We start from the raw sequence: 20,835 nt of genomic DNA on the forward strand, positions 1-20,835 counted from the left end.
TATGTCGCGGGTTGAAATTTTGCAGGGTTGTTGAAATCAAATTTAGGGACTTTACTGACGGGACTCTGGGCTGGCTGCTCTGTTCACTCGTCAGCGCAAGTGGCGTGACCATGTAATTGGGGCACGGGGCCGGCGCGGCGCGCTGCGGGCTTGCAGAATTTTGTTTGTTTGTTTGGCCGCGCGCTGGCGCAGCCACGGGCCGCAGTTACTGGGGCGCGCTGTCGTAACAAGCCGCGCGGTGTGGCCTGCACATTGGGGTAGAGGGGGGGTAGTCTTCCCAGATGTTCTAGTTAGTTGTTTAGTAAATTTGACTTCAATAACGAGCTTTTGTTATGGTAGGCGCGGCAGGGCGCGCGAATTTAAGCGCAAGTGATTGGTGACTCGGGGCTCACTCAGGCGGAGGCTATGCGTCTCACCTGTGGTCACGAGTTGTTAGTTCGTTCGTGATGTAGGAATTCAGGCTCACTCAGGCGGAGGCTATGCGTCTCACCTGTGGTCACGAGTTGTTAGTTCGTTCGTGATGTAGGAATTCAGGCTCACTCAGGCGGAGGCTATGCGTCTCACCTGTGGCCACGAGTTGTTTAGTTAGTTCGTTCGTGATGTAGTTTAAGTTAGGTCATAATGTAGTCGTCAAGCTTTCGGGCGGAGGCTATGGCCCTCGTCAGGGGTCACGCGTCATAGTTTTTAAAATGTAATGTTCGTTCGGGATTTCAAGGGCAGGAGAGGCCCCTACGTTATTTTTTTAAAGTAATCGATCAAGAAAGGCTTTTCGGAAAATGTGAGTATGGACTTATCTTTGTTATGATTTGAGGTATTCGGAAGGACTAGGGAAGTGTTTAGTGAAGTTCTCTCATTCTCTCTCTTGTAAGGTCGTTCAATCGTTAAGGAAGTAAAGAGATTATTGTTTTAAATTGTAATCCCGCTATTTAAATGTTCTTTAAAATGATGTTGAGTATTTGACTTTAAGAATAAAATAATTTTAATTAAGTATTATGTTATTTTGCAAAATCTCCTTAGTTCAGCTCTCACCAGACATCCTGTACGGGATGACGAACCTATGATCCTAGGTACAGTAAAGTATTTTATGAAGTTAAGACTAGTTGATGCCAAGCGAGTTGTTTCTATGTAAAGAGCTACGATTCTCTCCCCCCTCTGAAAGTGAGACGTGACAGAAATGGCGGTGGCACCGGCTAGGTGCACGTGACAATATTGCTAACCAAATGTGATTGTGATTGTAACTGTCATTATACAACCAACACTTGAAATCTTGTTAAAAGTTTAACAATGAGGTTTGTAATTATATATATGTAAAATAAACATTGTGAGAAAAATGCCTTTATACACTCATTTAGACCTGCCTCATAAGGTGACGAAACCAATGCATTTTTCTTGAAGTATGTATTGTTTCAGCAAGTCACGACAATGGTTTGTACCGGTTATTTTTTTTCCGTTAATGTAAACTGCACTTATTTGCTAAGTTTCTGGATATATTGTATGTAAGCAGTACTGGAAATATTGTACCTATTTAAAATAAAGCTTAAGGTTGTATAGATTTGTTAAGAAAAATTAATCATAGATCAATTACCAGTTTAATAAAGCTGTTGCATATTATTAATGTAACAGACCTAACAATTATAATTCATATTGTGTCCTAAAAGCTGCCAAGCTCAGAAATTACTGGTACCATATGTAAAATATTTTAACAGATTAACATTTGTCCAATTACTCGTAACATCAATCCAATGTATGTAATGCTTTAAAAAAACATGACCTATTTCTAATGTGCCCTTGGTTTCTTTTGATGGCAGTACCACCAAAGAGTATCTGATATGTATATAACATGTATATAATAATGTGTATCAGACAACATGTAATTTCAACCACATTATTGGCGAGTGAATGTTATTTATTTTATGTGTATATGTACTTGAAATTGAAAACAAAATATAAATGAATATAACCTAGGTTGAAACATTTTAGGGCTAAGAAAAATAAACATTTTAAACTTACTGAACATAGTAAACAAATCGAAAACTATACACAAGGTAAAAACTTACAGTAACTCACAAGTTTTCTCCATGATCCACTGGAACTCCTTTTCTTCTGGGCTTTGCACTGGTTTCCACATCACCTTTGAGACAGGTCTCAAGAGGTACAGTGCCCAATGCGTTAACTCTTTTTTTTACATGGAGAGTTTCCCCAAGAGGCCTATGAAACCATGGTAGGCTCATCTGAAATCATACATTGAATTAAACAATTTAAAAATGTAGAAACTTTCCCAAGTTATATAACATGGACTAGACATCTGAACATAGTGTATAGTTACAGGATGTAAAAAACACTGTATGTATTTACAAAACCAAATTTCAGTAAAGTTTGTCCAGACAAGATAGTTGTGTTAACTGAACCCAAATATGATAACTTCATAATAATAAATTTAATCAAAATGTCGCTCAATAAACCCTCTTCGGATTGCTGCTCCACGGTTTTTTCGGGGCTGCACATCTGCCACAGGCACTGCAGGCAGATGGTTCTCATCGCCTGGAGGCGGCAGAGGCTCGCCACGTTGTGCAGCACAGCACAAGCAAGAATTACTGTGCTTGATGTTTGGAGCTTTGTTCGCAGCAGATGCCCAAGGCATGCGAATCTTCGCTTCCAAACACCAAACAATCGTTCCACCAGGTTCCTGGTTTTCTTGTGAGCAGTGTTGTATTGGATATCTGCAGGAGTTACAGGGGCCAATAATGGAGTGTACAAATATTCCAACTGAGGATATCCATTATCTATCTCCCAGAAGATGTCCAGGCAGAGTCTTCGTTTCAAAACGAACCATGACTCTACTGTTATTGAAGATACGAGAGTCATGGGTACTGCCAGGCCATCTTGTAACTATGTCCAGGATCTCCAAATTTGGTCCACTAACAACCTGAGAACATAAACACTTTGCAGGAAGACAAAAATTTCAAAAATAAAAGCTAAATTCAAACTATTAATGATGTAACAATATATACACACACATACATATTGCTTCACAAATACAAAGTTACCTGGACATTCAGTGACATGTACTGCTTGCTGTTTCGATACAGTTCGGCAAACTGACCTCCTGGGCTGCTTATCCCCACGTGAGTGCAGTCAATGCATCCACTCACTCCCGGGAAGCCACCCACTTCAAAAAAATTAAGTGTGTTTTCCCTGACTTGTTGAACACCAGGGAAATGCACATACTCTTGCAGATGTGCAGCCAGATCTTGAGATACCACCTATATTACACAATTATACTGTATACCGGAGAAACTAATTACCCACACAATAGAAACAAGAAACATGAAGCTTATTTTTTGTTAGCAGTAAGGAGGCCCTCAAAGCGCCGATCCGTTTAGTGTGAAACCTGACGTTTGAAATTCATTACGTGAAAGTTAATTACGTAAAATATAAATAACGTTAAAAATAAATTATGTAAGGTTTCGCGCTATTGCACGAAACGTGTCGACACTTTGAGCACCTCCCCGCTGCTAAAAAAAATAAGCATCATGTACCACAGGATCACGTGCACAGAATCAAGCCAACAGGAACATGTTATCAGGGTCTGAAATTTTTTAAAAGACGGAATATATGATGTAAATAAACGTAAACAAAAAATGGCGGTTACCGCATCAATGGTCAGGCTTTATTATATAAACAATAAAAGGTAATTTCTCCAAAACTGTAAGGAAATTCACATGTGCACTATATCCTAAAAAATAAGAGTAATATTTTTTGGCACACAATGATAGTTGTTTCAGATTTTTATTTTTATTTTTACGGAAAAGTCGCTAATCTAAATAATTACCCAAAATTAACTTCCCAATCATCACAGTACAAATCAATATTATTACACATGTTATTCTGTAATTAATGCACTTTTATGTTACCAAATGTGACATGTTTATGTAAAATAAAATATTTTCACCTCTTTGAAAGAATTATTTTCATAACAGTTAGTGAATATTTGTGTTAACCTGCTTCCTAAGCTAAAGAAAAGCACGTGTGTATCTTACCTTCACGATTCTGCACACGGTAGACTGATTCAAATGGTTCTAATCACCACAGACAATCTAAAACAAGGTACATTATTAGGGCAACGGATACTCAGTAAAACTAGACTTCGTACAAAAGAACATTATGAATTTTCAAAACACTTCCTAAATGATATAAATTAATGATTACTAGGTTTACTTTTATTCCGCAGACACTTTTTTTAAATTATAAACAAAAAAATTAACTGCCAGATACTTTACAACTGAGAGAAAAAATTCTAGTTAATTGTTCTAGATGTGGCAACACCAGCAACACACACATCACAAATATAAATATATTCAAACATACATGAAAACTGTTACTACCATTAAATCGCAGAGCAGCAGTGCAGGCCCCGATTATTACCATTGTCTGGAGTCAGAAGTGGAACAATAACATCATTTACGGTTTCCTTTGAAAATCGAAAACGTCTGACAATCTCACTGTCGCTAAAAAACTCTAATGGATTATCCACATCCCTCAAATATCGCCTCGGTGCAGGTGCATATGGATTATCCCTCACATACGCAATAAATTCGTTAAAATCACGGTCAAAAACACCCCTGACGACAGCCATCTTGAAGAAAAGCTCCACTTGATGGAACTAGTGATGGGTCGTTCGTTAACGATTCGTTCAAAAAGAACGAATCTTTGAGAGAACGAAATCTTGCGATTCGTTCGCGATGTAAAGAACCGGCTCTTTGAGAGCCGGTACCTTGAAAGATTCGGTAGAACGAAAATGCGGAGAGAACGAGAGAACCAACCGGCTCTTTGAGAGCCGGTACCTTGAAAGATTCGGAAGAACGAAAACGCGGAGAGAACGAGAGAACGAGATGAGAGAACCGGCCACGCGCCCGGTCTGATTCGTTCGTGAAATGATTCATGACGTCAGGAGTCTGAAGAATTAGTAATCACAGCGTGAGCATGTTCATAAGAGCAAACGATAACTGATCAAATAAAATAGGGTAACATGAAAAGTATCTATACCTGAAAATGTCAACTGTTAAGTAGTGGTTTAAAATTGCGTTTTCACATTCACATACACAAATTTGGGGAAAAAAAAAACATGAATTAAAAATAACAGGGAAAGTAACTACAAATGTTCACACTTACCATTTAGGTGTTAATTAATGTACCTACTTCATTTTTCTCTCTTCATACTGAATCGCAGTAGTAGTATTCAATTTTTGTCTTTTTTTCTCTAAATGTGTTGGTCTACATGTAAACACTATACTCTCTCTAGAGTGTAAATAGCCTGTATATTAATATTTGTAACTTAAAAAGTAATACAATATAAATAATCTTGTTTCATATACGCAACTGTGATTCACTGGCTACGAAAAGCAATGTTCAAGTACTAGCTATAATAGTGCGATTACAAATTAAAGTTAAGAAAGATCACTTTCGTACCTAACATTCTTAGATTTAATGCTCCCGTATTATATAGAATCACTGCATGAAGCATTTGCAGCGATCAACAGTCAATAATTTTATAACAGTCCGTATACAACTAGACGTTCGAAATTTCATTTACCCATGCAGAGTAGATAAAGATAACCACCCACGCGATCCAGCCTCCTCTCGTTATCGGGTCACGCGATAACGAGGGGAGGCTGGAAGCAAACACGTAGCCAATACTCTAAAGGATGAACGAGTTACGTCACCTGATATAAGAGCCAGATCCTATTCACAGAAAAGAACGAAATGACCGAGATGAACGAATCGTTCTGAACGAATCTTTCACGGAACTGATCCGAAAGTACCGGTTCGGTCAAAAGAACCGTTCTGCCCATCACTAGATGGAACTAGAGGTGGGTCGAAAAGTATCAACCTGATACTTTGGCACTGATACGCGCCTGTATCAGGAACGGCAAACGAGTACACTTGAAAAGTATCAGAGACTTTAGTATCAGTTCAAAATTCAGCTGGAACAAAACCACGGCCAATGAATACAGTACACGATCGCAAATGACGGTCACTGTAGTGGTGGGCAGTGAAATCCATACCTGTTACTTTTTCACCGATATCAAAATTTCACGGGTATACCTGCGACCAGTTTCTACAAGTATCAGTGAAATTCGGTGAAATTGATTATCTACAGTAATACGACCACTAGCTTTTAGTGTCCACATAATCGTTGAATTGAGTTTCTGACGTTTTCAGTCTTAGTACAATCATTTTTTTATGTATATATTTTGAAGTAAAACTGTATGTGGAGTATACGAATTGCATACTTGTAATAATTACAGTAAAAAAAAAAAAATCACCATTCACCCAATGAAAGCCTAGCAGAATATCACGGAAGATAATGAATTCTCATAAATGTTTTAAAATTAATATGTGTTCGTTATATTATTGAACTGAAAGGACAGGGATAAAAATATGGAATCAATATTATTAAAAATATTTTTAAAATAATAATTATGCAGTATTTTTCAATTTTAACTCGAAATAAACTCAAAACAAAATGAAAGGTTTCTGTGAAAAACATCGCATGTATTTAATTTCATCATTCACCGAGAGGCAGTGATTTCACTTATCCCCTTTATTTCACCATTTTTCGGTGCGAAGGAAGCAGTTTACGATTACGAGCATTGCTAGAGAGAGATTTTACCGTTCACCGTTTAATTTCACAGGAACCTAAATTTCACTGGAACCGATTACACTGATACTCAAAAGTAACAGGTAAGCCCACCACTAGTCACTTGGACGGAGCTTGTGAAAGGGGAGGGAGCAGGAACGACGAATAAGGGATAAAGAAGGGAAAGAATGTAGGGGAGGAAGCGCAGGGGAAGGCGTTGAAGCCTTGAAGGAGAGGCGCAAAGCGATATTGTTACAAGCAGGGCTGCCACTCATGGGTTTTCCCACCCAGATCTGGGTTTTTCCAATGGTGTTTGGGTTTCTGGGTTTTTAAATAATGAATTCCAACAATTCTAGGTTTTTTATAATTTTAATTATTTTTATACCTAAAACAATAATAAAGGTAGTAGCTACTGTATCTGTTGCAATATCTGTTTGATAAATGCAAACAAGTCTGTGTGTTTCACACACAAAAATACATATAAACACAAAACTAGTTTTCAAGAAGCTAAGTCGAATATTAAATTAGACACATTCTTCAAAGAGGCTTGCAGAACACAAAACCAATGCAACAATTAACCTTCAAACCAATCTTGTAGAATCAGACTCTGAATAAAGACTAACGTACATGATGCAGTTTTATAAAAACAATTACCGGTTTAAAGGATGCAGTGATGGTGTTTGTTTTGTCATGTATATATTTGTAGGTTTTTTTATGATATGTACTGGTCCAAGAATTACTTATACAGCCATTTTGCTGCAGTGTAATTTTCTTGTATTGGTTGTATTTAACCGTTTTCAGTCTTGTAAGGTAATTAATTGTTTTATATTAAAACCAGTTATGTTTATATTTTTGAATTAGTACGCAAACATTTTCAACGATAGCATTTTAGACGCATCTGGGTTTTTTACCCATGTGTCTGGGTTTTTTTGTAGGTTATCTAGGTTTTTCATGAATATCAGAGTGGCAGCCCTGGTTACAAGTCGTTTTGTTTATTTTCCTACTTCAAAGTAGGCTCAGTGCGCAGTGCGTGCACCGTCTCGTTCAATAATAAAACTAATGAAATTTTAATATTAAAAAGTACCGTAAAACGGGGTTACTTTGCACCTGTGGGGTAAGTTTGCACCAAAATGGGTAAAAGATAAGCTAATTTGCCCTACTAAAGTAAATTTTTAAAATAGAGAAATTTTCAGGTCATCTGTTTGGTTGGCATTTCTGAACTTGTTTTAATCAAGTGTTTTGCGATTCCCGCCATTTTATAACTGTGTGTAATATCTAATCTCTGGATAACCTAAAAGTACATAATTTCTATTGTGGCAAAATTGTGATTTTTCATCAACTGAGAATTATTTCATCAGGTAAGTAATTATCTCAGTGTGTTCGAAATTTGTCTGGCTTGCTACTACAAAATTATTTTTTTCAGTTTATTTGTAAATGAGATTATATTACTCAATAATTGATAATGGTTGATACTTTGCACCAAAAATGGGGAAACATTGCACCACTCCGAAACATGCGCAATATACCTATTTTCTATGTATTTTCTATTATATGTATCTATTTTTTTAAATAGGTATGGCCTTATTAGTTATTAAGCCCACTTTTAAGTGTCCTCTACTCATTGTAGAATATACTACGCCATCTTGGATTTACTGTATTGGAATTTTTTATTAACTTTTTATTAACAGCTAATTTTCAACATTTTGCTTTAAAAGGGCATACATATTGATTAAATGACAATTTTTATTTAACTATGATGGAATCATTCAAGTAATTTGGCTTGTTTAATAATTGTCACCATATCAGCTATTATTTTAAAAGATAAAGTCATAAATTCTATTTTCCCTGATTTTAACTTTCTAATTTGGTTTTTGTAGGATGCCTAGGAGGTACCAGCGCAAGCTGGGAGCGAGGACATACCGTGACTACTCTGATGATCAATTAAATACCTGCTTGGAAGCTGTAAGGAATGGGATGTCACAAAGGGCAGCAGCTCAAAAATATGGGATTGCTAGAAGAACCATTAATTATAAGTTGAAAAACCAGCATGTTTCTACTCCAGGGAGACCTACAATATTTACTCTAGCAGAAGAATACCATTTTGTTTCTTGCATAATATAGCTAAGTGAATATGGTTTCCCTGTCGATTCATTTGACTTCAGGGTCATAGTTAGATCGTATTTAAATCATTCTGGGAGATCTGTGCCTGCATTCTCACAAAACTTACCAGGAAGAGAATGGGTGCTATCATTTTTGCAGCGACACCCAGAGCTCACTGTCCGGTTTGCATCGAATATCAAAAGAAGTCGTGCTGCAATCACCCCTGACATTTTAAGAGCTTACATTGGAAACTTGGCCAGTGAGTTGAGAGGAGTTGAACCATGTAATATTTGGAACTTCGACGAGACCAACCTAACAGACGACCCTGGCAACAAAAAAATTTTCACAAAGAGAGGGACTAAGTACCCTGAGAAAGTTAGGAATGTCTCAAAGGCTAGCATCTCTGTGATGTTTTGTGGGAATGCAATTGGCGAAATATTACCACCGTATGTTGTCTACAAGTCCAGTTGTTTATGAACCACATGGACTGAGAATTGTCCTCCAGGAACCCGTTATAACCACACACCTAGTGGTGGTTTGATTCCCAGACATTTAATGATTGGTTTGAACGACTGTTACTTCCGAGACTGAAGAAAAGTGATGGAAAAAATGCGATCTTATGTGACAACCTGTCTGCACACATATCGCTTCATGTCATCAAACTGTGCAATGAGAACAACATCTCCTTTATATGCCTTCCCCCAAACAGCACTCACCTCACACAGCCAATGGATGTTGCTGTCTTCAGATCACTTAAGGTCACTTGGAGAAAGATTTTAGGAGAATGGAAAGGCAGTGATGCTGGAAGGAATGCCGTTCTGTCCAAACAGGAGTTCCCTCGTCTACTAAAACAACTTATGGAAGAATCAAATGCTACTATAGGTCAAAATCTTATTTCGGGATTCCGAAAATGTGGAATATATCCTGCAAATGTAGACGAATTGCTTTCTGCAATTCCTTCAGCAAATAAGGCAGTCGATTGCGAGACCATTGAAAAGTCATTTTTGGAATGCCTGGAAAATCACAGGGCAAAGTTTACACAGCCTCTAAGGGTCGTTAAGAGAAAGAAGGTTACAGTCGAGCCCGGAAAAAGTGTAGCATATGAGGAGTTACTGTGCCCAACCCAGGACACTTCACAGCACCCACTAACTGCTAAAGATGAAACCCACAAGAAAATAAGACAAAGCAGTAACAAAAGGCAGAAAGTTGTAACACAATTCAATGAAGATGAGGATGTTGATGGTCCAGAAGATGCCACTTCAGATGCTGAGAGTGACTCCGCTATGCCGACATACACAGCCTTAATGTTGAATGAAGCTCAAGAAGACGATGAAGCAACTGACGTTTTCAATGGCGAAAAATCAATTAGAGATGTTTTGGCACTACCAGCCCCTCAGAAGATAGTTGGGGAACATGTGGCTTTTCAATATGAAGGGGAAATATTTCCGGGCAAAATACTCAAAGTCGGCGATGAAGAGGCAGAAATTTCATCAATGGTGCGATCAGTGAAATCCTGGAAGTGGCCTTCAAGACCAGATGTTACATATGATTGGGAGGATGTCATTGGGCACATCAACCCTCCGAAGCAGATTTCCAAAAGGGGAGTGTACAGAGTTGTAGAACTAGAGATCAAGTGGTTGTGATGGTGTTTTGTGAATTTCAACATGAAATATGACTATGAATTTTACATAATTTTTTGTGACAGCTGCCAGATTTCATAGTTTTTTGTCATTTTTTGGGGGTTTTCTAAGTCAAAATATATGTTTTTTTAAAATTTAAAAAAACAGAGCTTTGGTGCAATCAATTGTGCCCTGCGTTTAACTTTGCACCAATCGTCATTATACATCCAAATACCATTTAAATAATATTGGTGCAAAGTATCCTACTCACATTGGTAACTTTGCACCACATTATTAATTTATGCTAGGCATATCAGGTTCATAATTGTATGTAGATAGCATCATTAAAGTCTAAAGAAATAAATTAAAGTATAAACATATTATTTTTTAATTTACTAACAACATAAAGAATCGCAAAACAAAAATAAATGGAAAAATTGGTGCAAAGTAACCCCGTTTTACGGTACATTAATACAAGATATAATATTTATATTTGTGCACCTAACAGCTATGAAAATGCAAATAAATTCTCAGTTGACACTAATAACAGATGTAATCAACATATGGACTTTCTTTTTTCGAAAACAATTAGTAACTAGTGTTTTTATACATTAAAAATTCACGATTTTATCAAAAATAAAAAATAAAAAAAAGTTAGGTACATTAGTGAGCATACTATATCAATGTTTTTTCAAATGTTTCTTCAGATTAGTCGATGATTTATAACTCAGTTTTTGTTTACACAAATTACAATTAGCAAACTCATTATTTTCCGTGAAAAAATTCCACACAAATGAAGTCTTTTTCGTGCACTTATCCATTCCTTATTTCACTATAAAGATACTAACTACAAAGCATGACAGCCGGCAACAATGTACATGGTGATACACGGCCAGGACGAACTGCAGTGAATGTTGAACTGATCGATACTGGCTGTATCAGGCGGGCATGAGAGTAACAGAGGTAGAGAATTACCGGGCGTGATAAATAATGTATCAGATTCTCCTTCCGGTCGCACGGTCTGCGTACGCGGAGCTTTGTTGCCTCCTGGACCGTCTGATACAGAAGTATCAGAAACTTGTACCTAGGTACATCACTGTATCAGTATCAGGTTGGGACTGATACCGAAAATTGCTGTCCCAACCCACCTCTAGATGGAACTAGTGAGGTCGCTCGGCCACTAGATTCCTCCACTAGATAGTTAGTGGGCACCACCACTAGATATGACTGAACATACGAACTAATGGGGGTTTCTCGACGATTCTAGTGGCCGCGGCCACTAGATTATTCTGTGCATACCGATTTTTAAGCCGAGTGGGGATTTCACGTTAAATCTAGTGGTCGCAGCCACTAGATTGTACTGTGCATTCGGCCCTAAATAATTATTGTGCGTTTGTCACAATGTAACTCTGGCACTAATTATTCGTCATATGTATTATATAAGGGTTATAAATATTTAGTTAATAATATTGACGCCAACCGCCAGTGCTCCCTCTGGTTCGCACAGGCCGTTATGTCACAACCACACTTACTCTTAAGTGCATCGAACACGCCCAAGCGTGATGTCCGCCGAGTGAGTGGAAGTGCACCGCGACGAACACCAAGGCGACGACAGCGCCCGGCCGGGTGTGGCAATGTGCTAAATTAAATCAGTAATTATTTTTAAAACAACTAAATTAATAACAATTGAAAAATAATTAATTCAAGTAAAATTATGTACAACTGTTAAATGATCGTGTATTGTCAAATATGTCATTTAAGTGCGAAACTGGTCGGGGCTGTTTTCCCGCGCCTCACGTGTCTTGGCGCGAGGTCGCGCGGCGCCCTCGCGCTCAGTTGCCGTCGGGAGCTCACAGGGGTCGGTCGCTCCGCGAACGCAGAGCCTTCAGATTTCGCGCCACATCCAAGTCATCGCAATAGTGTAAGTTTATTAAATCCTTTTTTCAGCTCTGCGCCCGACCCCACTCAGTCGTACATCCTTTCGTGCGACTCTTAACTTAATGCATCTAATCCCAACAGGGAGATTTCAATTTACTACGACTCTTTAATCTACATATTTACGATTTATTTTATTTAACTGTGTAACATCTATCTTGCAATCTAACCACGTTGACGTCGTCTGGCCGACGACCACCCCAGAGCCCGACCTGCACCCGCCAGTATACGCTCCCGCTAACGGAACACACCCCTGGCCATGGCCCACCCGAGTCAGGCGAGCCGAACAGCAATTAAAGGCAAAACCGCGGAAACCTGAGTAGACAAGAGAAGAACCGTACCCATTCCTCCTGAAACATTAAATTAGGATTTTAGCGACAATAAAATCTCTTCCAGACACACCCGTTTGGAGTCTAGCGTAATGAGGTCACGCCTGGCGCGAGAGAGGCCGAGCCTCCCTCGGACGCCATGCCAGTTCGGCAGTTCAGCGCAGCTCACGGACCGGGGCGGACCTACGTCCCACGGAGAGGCAACATCCTTTGTCTACATCGAAAGTAACGTCCGGTAAATATAGTCACTAATTAACAGAACCCCTTTTATTACTTAACCTCTCCGTGAGTACCCGGTCCCTTTTTCGGTCCAGGACCTAATCCGGCCGCATCAATTTAAAGACACCCCGCACCACACTTGGTCAGCGGGGCTGCTCTTCAGTATACGGCACGGGCCGCCTCCCGCAACTTACAGAACTTTAATTAAGGTCACGCGCACGGCGCTGACCACAAACCCGCAAGCGAACTTGGACAAACTTAATTGCGGTGCGTGTTTCACCACAGTGGGCACAACACCCGCGCCGAGACATTTGCATACGGGATTGGCCGTCTCCAATCGTCCGCCCCCTTAATTCAGTGTATTTTTGTATCCCGTATTTTGTATTGCTAACTTACGTTACCCGAGTAACGAGTGCCACGTAACTTGTGCGCGCCCCCTTAATTCAGTGTATTTTTGTATCCCGTATTTTGTATTGCTAACTTACGTTACCCGAGTAACGAGTGCCACGTAACTTGTGAGCACCCCCTTAATTAAGTGTATTTTTGTGTCCCGTACTTTGTATTGCTAACTTACGTTACCCGAGTAATGAGTGCCACGTAACCTGTGCGCGCCCCCTTAATTCAGTGTATTTTGTGTCCCGCCTTTGTGTTATGAAATTACGTTACCTGCGTACCCAGTGAAACGTCTGAGACGTAACAGCATCCGAGGCCACGTAACGCGGAACACAAACAATACGGCGCCACGGAATAACGAGTAAAACCCCCCCCCCCCCCCGGGGACCTCTGTAGAGTGTTGTATTATGTACGACTCGTTCCTATGAATAAAAGGTACGACACCACCACCTCAACTCCACGTCTCTTATTTAAAATCATCTCACGCAACACCGCCGCCGGCCCTAGTGGGCCACGCAGGGGCACATACACCCACGATCCCAAATTCACGACTAGAAACGAGCTAGTCTGGCGCCCACCCGGACAACACAGATCAAGAACCGCCTTTTCCCACTAGGAGCCACACCGGGACTCGAGCCCGAGACCCCGGACGACGGCAACGTAATAACTGTTTCAAGCTGTAATAAGTGACTGACTTTTATGTTCTCATCTAGCCGGGCCTACGTACATTTCGGAACATTAACGTCTTGTAGCAGGTTAGATTGCAAATAACTTTAGAACATTCAACTGCATGTGCTGTTTTACATGTTAACGTCATTGACTGCATAAGCCGTTGCAGCATAGTAGCTCCGCGATTATTTGCCGCATCCTTCACATCGATAACGGCCACAGTATAAGTCCGCACATACCATTTTGCCATCTATCCTGGTCGCGCGCATCGTCTACGTATAAACTCTCGCGTGCAGCGACGGTCAGACAACAGACGCGGCCAGTCCTTGGACAAGCGTGTGTAACGGTTTTTAATAAAGTGCAGTGTCGTGTGAACCAGTTTACCATTTATTTATAAGGCATCCTGGGTGGCCTGAACAGCCCGGGTAGTTTTCAAACCGCGACGCGCTCCTGCCTGCAGCCAGGAGGCCGAATCCCCGTTTTTGCCCCCAGAGATCATTTTCAACTTAATAATTACTCAAAAAACTTAAACAGGCAGCGGGAGTGGCGTCAATATGCAGTGTGCTGTGATATGATGTATAACAGTATATTATGCTGGGGGACATAAAACATCGAGCAATGTTTGACCATGTTGTATCTCTTTATTTAACACTACTGTTACAAAACACATGTACATCCCACGCTTACAGTATCCATTGTTCCACTGTTCCACACGATCTGCCTTGATCCAATCCGTTCCTTCGTTACCGCACTACACTAGTCAGTTCACCCGTTACTACACTCCCCCTTTCATTTCTTTATAAATCTAGTCTCCTTGGAACCTTGACGCATCTACCAGAGCGCCTGGGGTAGGGAGAGGCTACTGGCATTGAAATCCCCGAAAACCTTCTTCTTCGAGACTGCCATACCCTCCACTAGCCATTCGGGACAGATGCCTCCCTTCCGGAGTCTGACCTGAGGCCTCCCCCACGTGTGACTCCTCGGGCGCTGATGTAACTGTCTCTTCTTCTGGTTCTGTCACCCTTCCTTCTTCACCCAGCTGCCCGCCTGCGTATTTCCCCACCAAGTGCTTCCCTGGACGTAGAGTTCCATTGGTTCTTGTCTCTCTCAGCTTCAAGTGGTCCGCATGAACATATCTGACATGCAAACCCTTTTGCACTCGGTAAGTGACCGCACTCACTACCTCCTTCACTGATCCTGTTGAACTCCTCTCCCCGCACCGTTTTTATCCAGACCAAATCTCCTTGGGCAAAATTTCTTGGAGGCCCTTGTTTGTGATCCAGCCTACGTTTCACTTGTTCCTGGCGTGCTGACATGTCGTGCGGAAATGATGGCTTTAACAGCGACAACGGAGTGCGAGGCTGTCGCTGTAAAAACAATTCCGCGGGGGTTTTCTTAGTCAAGGAATGTGGAGTATTCCTATAAGCAAACAAAAATACGTCAACCATATGTTGTAGCGTGCGGGTGTGGGCCTTGCTGCAGTCCTCTTGCAATTGACGCCTCAGAGCTATCTTGACAGTCTGTACTTGTCGTTCCGCCGCACCATTTGATTGCGGATGATAAGGCGGAGTTCGGACATGTTTCACACCATTTGCGGACAGAAATTGCCCAAACTCGTCCGACTGAAAAGGCGGACCATTGTCTGTCACCACCACCTCTGGTAACCCGAACGCTGCAAAAAGAGTTCTAAGCTTCCCCACCGTGTGAAACGCCGTGGTAGCCGTCATTGGAATGACGTCTAACCACTTAAGAGTACGCGTCTACCACTATGAGGAACTTTTGATGGTGTTCTTCTGCGAAGTCCAGGTGCACTCGTTGCCACCTCCGAACTGGCCAACTCCACGGGTGTAAGGGTACAGCTTGCTCCGTCGTTTGAGATTGCTGACAAAGGCTGCATTGATGGACCACATCTTCTATCTGCATGTCCATGCCAGGCCACCACACATAGCTTCTGGCCAACATTTTCATTCTTGTAACCCCGAGTGCTCTTCATGCAACAACTTCAATACCTCATGTTGCAGTCGCTCCGGTATGACCACCCTGGACCCCCACAGTACACAGTCTTGTTCCAACGACAGCTCTAACTTCCGGGATGCAAAACACTTCAATACTGCTGGAACTGTGGCTGACCACCCTCGTAACACCATGTCAGACACCCTTGAAAGAACCTTGTCCTTCCGAGTAGCTTCCGATATGTCTGAAGCCTCCAATGGCCCAATCTGAAACGGTGCGAAGAAAAACACTCCCAGCTCCTCCTCCTGTAAATGTTGTTCGCCCCCCACTGCTTTAGGTGCAAGTATTTCCGGCAGGCGTGATAACGCGTCTGCATGGCAGATCTCTGAACCAGCTTTGTACTTCACCTCGTACTATTTACTACTGCCTTTTCTTGTGCCCAGTGCGCCACTGTTACGAATCACATATAAACAAACAAAGTTAAACATATACATTCAAATCCTAACATAAATAAGTAGTTATTGTCAGTTGCAAGCTGTATCAATTATAATTAGCAACATTTATAAAATAGCACACGCACACAAAACTGTTGTCAACATAAAAAAAAATTGGTAGGTATCTGTAGAGTCGGTTTACGGACGATAGTTTAACATGACGTCATGTCAAAACATTGATGAAATTATTGCATACTTTTATGAATAAAACTGAATCATTTATATTGAATTATCACTATTTTGTATGGATACAAAGGAGTGAAAGAAATCTACTATTTAATTGATAAATTTACTTTTATTTGCACTCATTAATTCAAATATGTTTATTACTTTAACAAAGAGATTATTTTAACTATAACTTTTATACATGTTTGCTATTTAACTTCTTCCAATCTGTGTTATTTTGTTAAGGATAGGACGATGATAGGAAAAGTAGGAAACGAATGGGAGTGTTTCAAGTTTAATGTGCCTCAAAAAAGTCAAATCGATGGTTGTTCCAATCAAGTGGAAGAGAGATAGATGCGGCGCAAGCGTACAATTAGCATAACGGGACACAGCACAACGGGACTCTTTTTCGTGCGTGCAGCCGGCGTTAGATTTATTAGACGTCACGTCAAAATGTTGATTATGAAATTTTTTTCTTAATAAAATACACTGCTGATAGAATAACTCTCACCATATTATGGTTAGCAATAATTGCCATTTTAAGATTTCAGTAATTGTTACCACAGACATATTTCTTGTTTTGTAGTATCATTCAATATTTTTTCATTAATTAGCATAGAATTATTTTAGTAGTCTGTTGATTTGGCTTAGAACTTTAACTATTTTATTATAAGTCACACTAGATGTGAACCATTCATGGGCTGGCTACTTTCCATAACATCATGATGCATGCGCGCACACTGCCACCATTTTTTAGCTTCCGGCATACAGCAAATAGTGAGAGTAAGTGCCTAAGGAACAGCTAGACAGTCACATGTTGGTAGCTGCACGGAATCATGTCATAAAAAATTTAGGTTGAAATTTTCAAGCTACAAATGTAGTATTTACCGTTTTCCAGGAATGAAAATTTGTAGGATTTATAGAATGGGAGAGAATTACTTTTATCATGTTTGTTTCACAATTACAATTTTGTAAGCACAAGAGGGCCCCCACAGCGAGGAGCATTTTAATTACAAGAGAGGCCTCCCCAAGCTTGACTTACACCCATGCATTCTTCTATTGGAAAGCTCATTACTGCCAGTGTAATTTTATACAATATCAATGGCCATATTCTTTAAAAGGGATAATTGTGAAAATATAGTCAGCTATGATGTATTGGAATCAATGGAATATTAGAGTGAAATATACATGGAGCAGATAGCCACACTGAGGGAAACTTACAGAGTTACAGTAAGTTTTATTCTCGTCTATTATTTTTAACCTTCTGTAAAACCATCAAACTCTGATTTAGCAATGCTCTTAATTTATAATTTCTAGAACTACACTGCTAAATAAAAAAATATATAAAAATAAATGGATTCTTCCAATAGAATAGCTAAGTCCAGTTTTATTAGCAAAGAATAAAACTACTCTCATAACAGAAGCCAAATTACAGGTTGGCTCAAAATAAAATATGATATTTTTACAGAGATGTTATAAAACATGTTTTTAAATAATAAGCAATTTTATTATTCTTTATTTAATACTTACACCAATGCATACATTGAAACATACCACAATATATCTTACAAATGTACATAAAAAGGCACTGCTTGTCAATACCAGTAAAACGAAAATTGTAACACAAACTCACACACATATAAGTTACATATTAAAAACATTTTCTATCCCAAAATACGTGTTTATGAATGAAGAATAATAATTGAAGAAAATGTGTTGAGATAGTGCATAGTTTTACACGTTCATGTAAACCAATAATAGCCAATGTCAACCTGTGTAGTTTTCAGAATTTTAGACAACTATTTTGGCTGGGTCTATTTGACTTTGAATATCTTCATTTCTGCACTTCCTGACAAGTTTTTCAATTGAGTCTTTTATGCATATGTTATGTAATTTTAATGAATTAAGGTTTTGGGATAGGTACATCAAATGTTTTAAAATTCTTTATCTTCCTTTCACATAGTATGACACTAAAGTGAGAATTTTGTCACTTAGGTATCAAACTGAAGTACAAACAACCCTCGTAAAAACACTTTCTTCTACTCTAATTGGCACTGAAAACTGCCTGAACTATTTTTTTTAAGGAACCGAAGACCATTTAAAATTATATGCAATCCTGCACTATCTTGGTAAAGTAGGTTTGGGTAGCAAATAAATTAATAGGTATTTTAGTAATGGCTTGGCCTCACCTGCAATGTTAATTTTTTTGCTGTTTTAAAACATTTGTGAAGAAATATTTTTCAAATATGTGCATAAAACTACAATCGTATTCATGATTTTGCTGTGTAAATGCAGAAAATTAACTTTCGTGCGTTACCATGATGTAATTAGTCAAAAAAGGATTGTTTTAGGTTGGTAATGGAGGAGGTTTATATTACGTGTTAAGGGGATCATACCTCAATACCTTTGCTATAAATTTTAATTTAATTTATTTATATAAGCAACTGAAATGAAAAAGAACAAATACAATGTTTCTTATATTACTATTTACATTGTGACAGTCTAGTATAAGTGAACAGGCTCCAGTATGTAACCACTGGGAGAAAATGACAGATTGTTTTACACAAAGTACTTACTGAAGGTGACTTAATAATTACATTAGGCCATGTTTGTTGACTTAAACAAGAGTCCAAAGCTATGTCCTGTAGTTTATTGAACCACCAAATTAAATCATACTCCTGCACTAAACCCTTTGAACAATGTTTTTTTTTTTTTTTTTGCAAACTCAAGATGGAGTGAGCTTATTTTAATTATAACATGGCTTCACGTCTCGTTGAATGAGCATGTTTGTAACTGAAGTTTGTCGGGGTGATGCACTTAAAACAGTAAAGGAATTTTGAGTCCTTTAAAAAATTGTGAAACAAAATTTAAAAGTGTGTGTGTATGTGTGTGTGTATGTGTGTATATGTATATATATATATATATATATATATATGTATATATATATATAGGGTTGATGTCCTTGAATAAAAAAAATGTACTAATTATGACTCTTTACAAATTGCATATAATGTGTAGCATATATTGGGTAACAAAAAATAATATGCAATGCTTATATAGTAATTTAATCATATAAATTGCACTAGGATTGAGGTTAACGTCTCATCAACATTGAGGTCATTAGAAGCAATGAGATGTTAATGGGACATTGACGGAATGAATGGGTGAGAGAAGAGATTACTCTAACGCAACCCATCATGGCAACTTCCACCATATTTCCCACTTGCAAAAATCTAGGTTTGACTCTGCTGGAAATCAAACTCTAATTGCCTTGGTGAAGCAAGTAATCTGACCATTCACCCACCATTGCCCCGAAAAAGAAAATTTGGCATGAAAATCCAAAAACCCAACAAGGAAGATGAGGCCGAGCGTAAATAGCAGGGTATTAAATTTGAAAACAAGAAATAGCAACATTTTTTTTTAAATATAGATATGGACAATTACCTTAAATTAAAAGAACTAATAAACTCTTGGCACACATTCATATTTTTAACAATAAATTAAACATTTTACAACAATAAACATATCTCACTAGGATAAATTTTTTTTTATATACTCAAGTAATACTTTAAGCTAATTGAAGCTGCTGCCTTTATCATAAAACACTGATACTGATGTAATTAATTTTCATACAATACTTGGCCAAAATTTACATCTAAACATTAAAATATATACATGGCCAAAGAACAAGGATTACACAAATTAAAAATAGCCATGTAAAACAAAAAATCACAGAGTTAACATTTTTTTTTCAGTTTTTGCTAACTGTCTGATTAGACACCAGTAGGCAGTGTTGTAGAATTCTTTATGCTTCAAATATTTATCACAATTTTTCTTTTAAAAGTCTGTAGGTACATAGTTTATTACAATATTAGCAGACTTTAGTAAGAGTGCTATTAACAATACCCTTTATATCAATGTTAATTGTTTTAACTGTTACAGTAGACTAAAGATAATCAAGATAATTTTATTAAGATACAATAAGTATGAGTAAAATAAATATAAAATTATGCTAAATTGCACTGTTGATATTTACTTTTTAAGTACTTGTTATGCTTAAGCCATGTAAGAGATATAAGCTGCAACCATCTGTTATTATAAAGTGAAACTGTAAAATTCACTAGGGTACCTTGACTTCCAGGACAAAGCTGAGTTGGGGTGGGTACCAGTTTTGGCATTGGCCACAAAAGTCTACCACAATATTTAAAAAAAAATAACAGTGGCAAGTAACTAGCACTTAAGTTGCAACTGAGGACTGATCAACACAGTCTTGCATGACATAGGGAAATTTTTGTAATAATCATAAAAACAGTAAATAT

At 38.6% G+C, this 20,835-nt stretch overlaps 1 long non-coding RNA gene across 1 annotated transcript; it reads right to left on the bottom strand.

The window, feature by feature from the left end:
• Window positions 1-467: 467 nt before the first annotated feature.
• Window positions 468-5,163, bottom strand: LOC134529738 (uncharacterized). Its single transcript, XR_010074687.1, has 3 exons — window positions 4,386-5,163; window positions 4,041-4,097; window positions 468-3,263 (listed from the first exon to the last, which is right to left on the bottom strand). It is a non-coding gene; the product is annotated as an uncharacterized LOC134529738 (long non-coding RNA).
• Between the last annotated feature and the right edge of the window lie 15,672 nt (window positions 5,164-20,835).

This window comes from Bacillus rossius, chromosome 2 (genome assembly GCF_032445375.1).
Source record: "Bacillus rossius redtenbacheri isolate Brsri chromosome 2, Brsri_v3, whole genome shotgun sequence".
In the NCBI taxonomy this organism is placed as follows: domain Eukaryota; kingdom Metazoa; phylum Arthropoda; class Insecta; order Phasmatodea; family Bacillidae; genus Bacillus; species Bacillus rossius.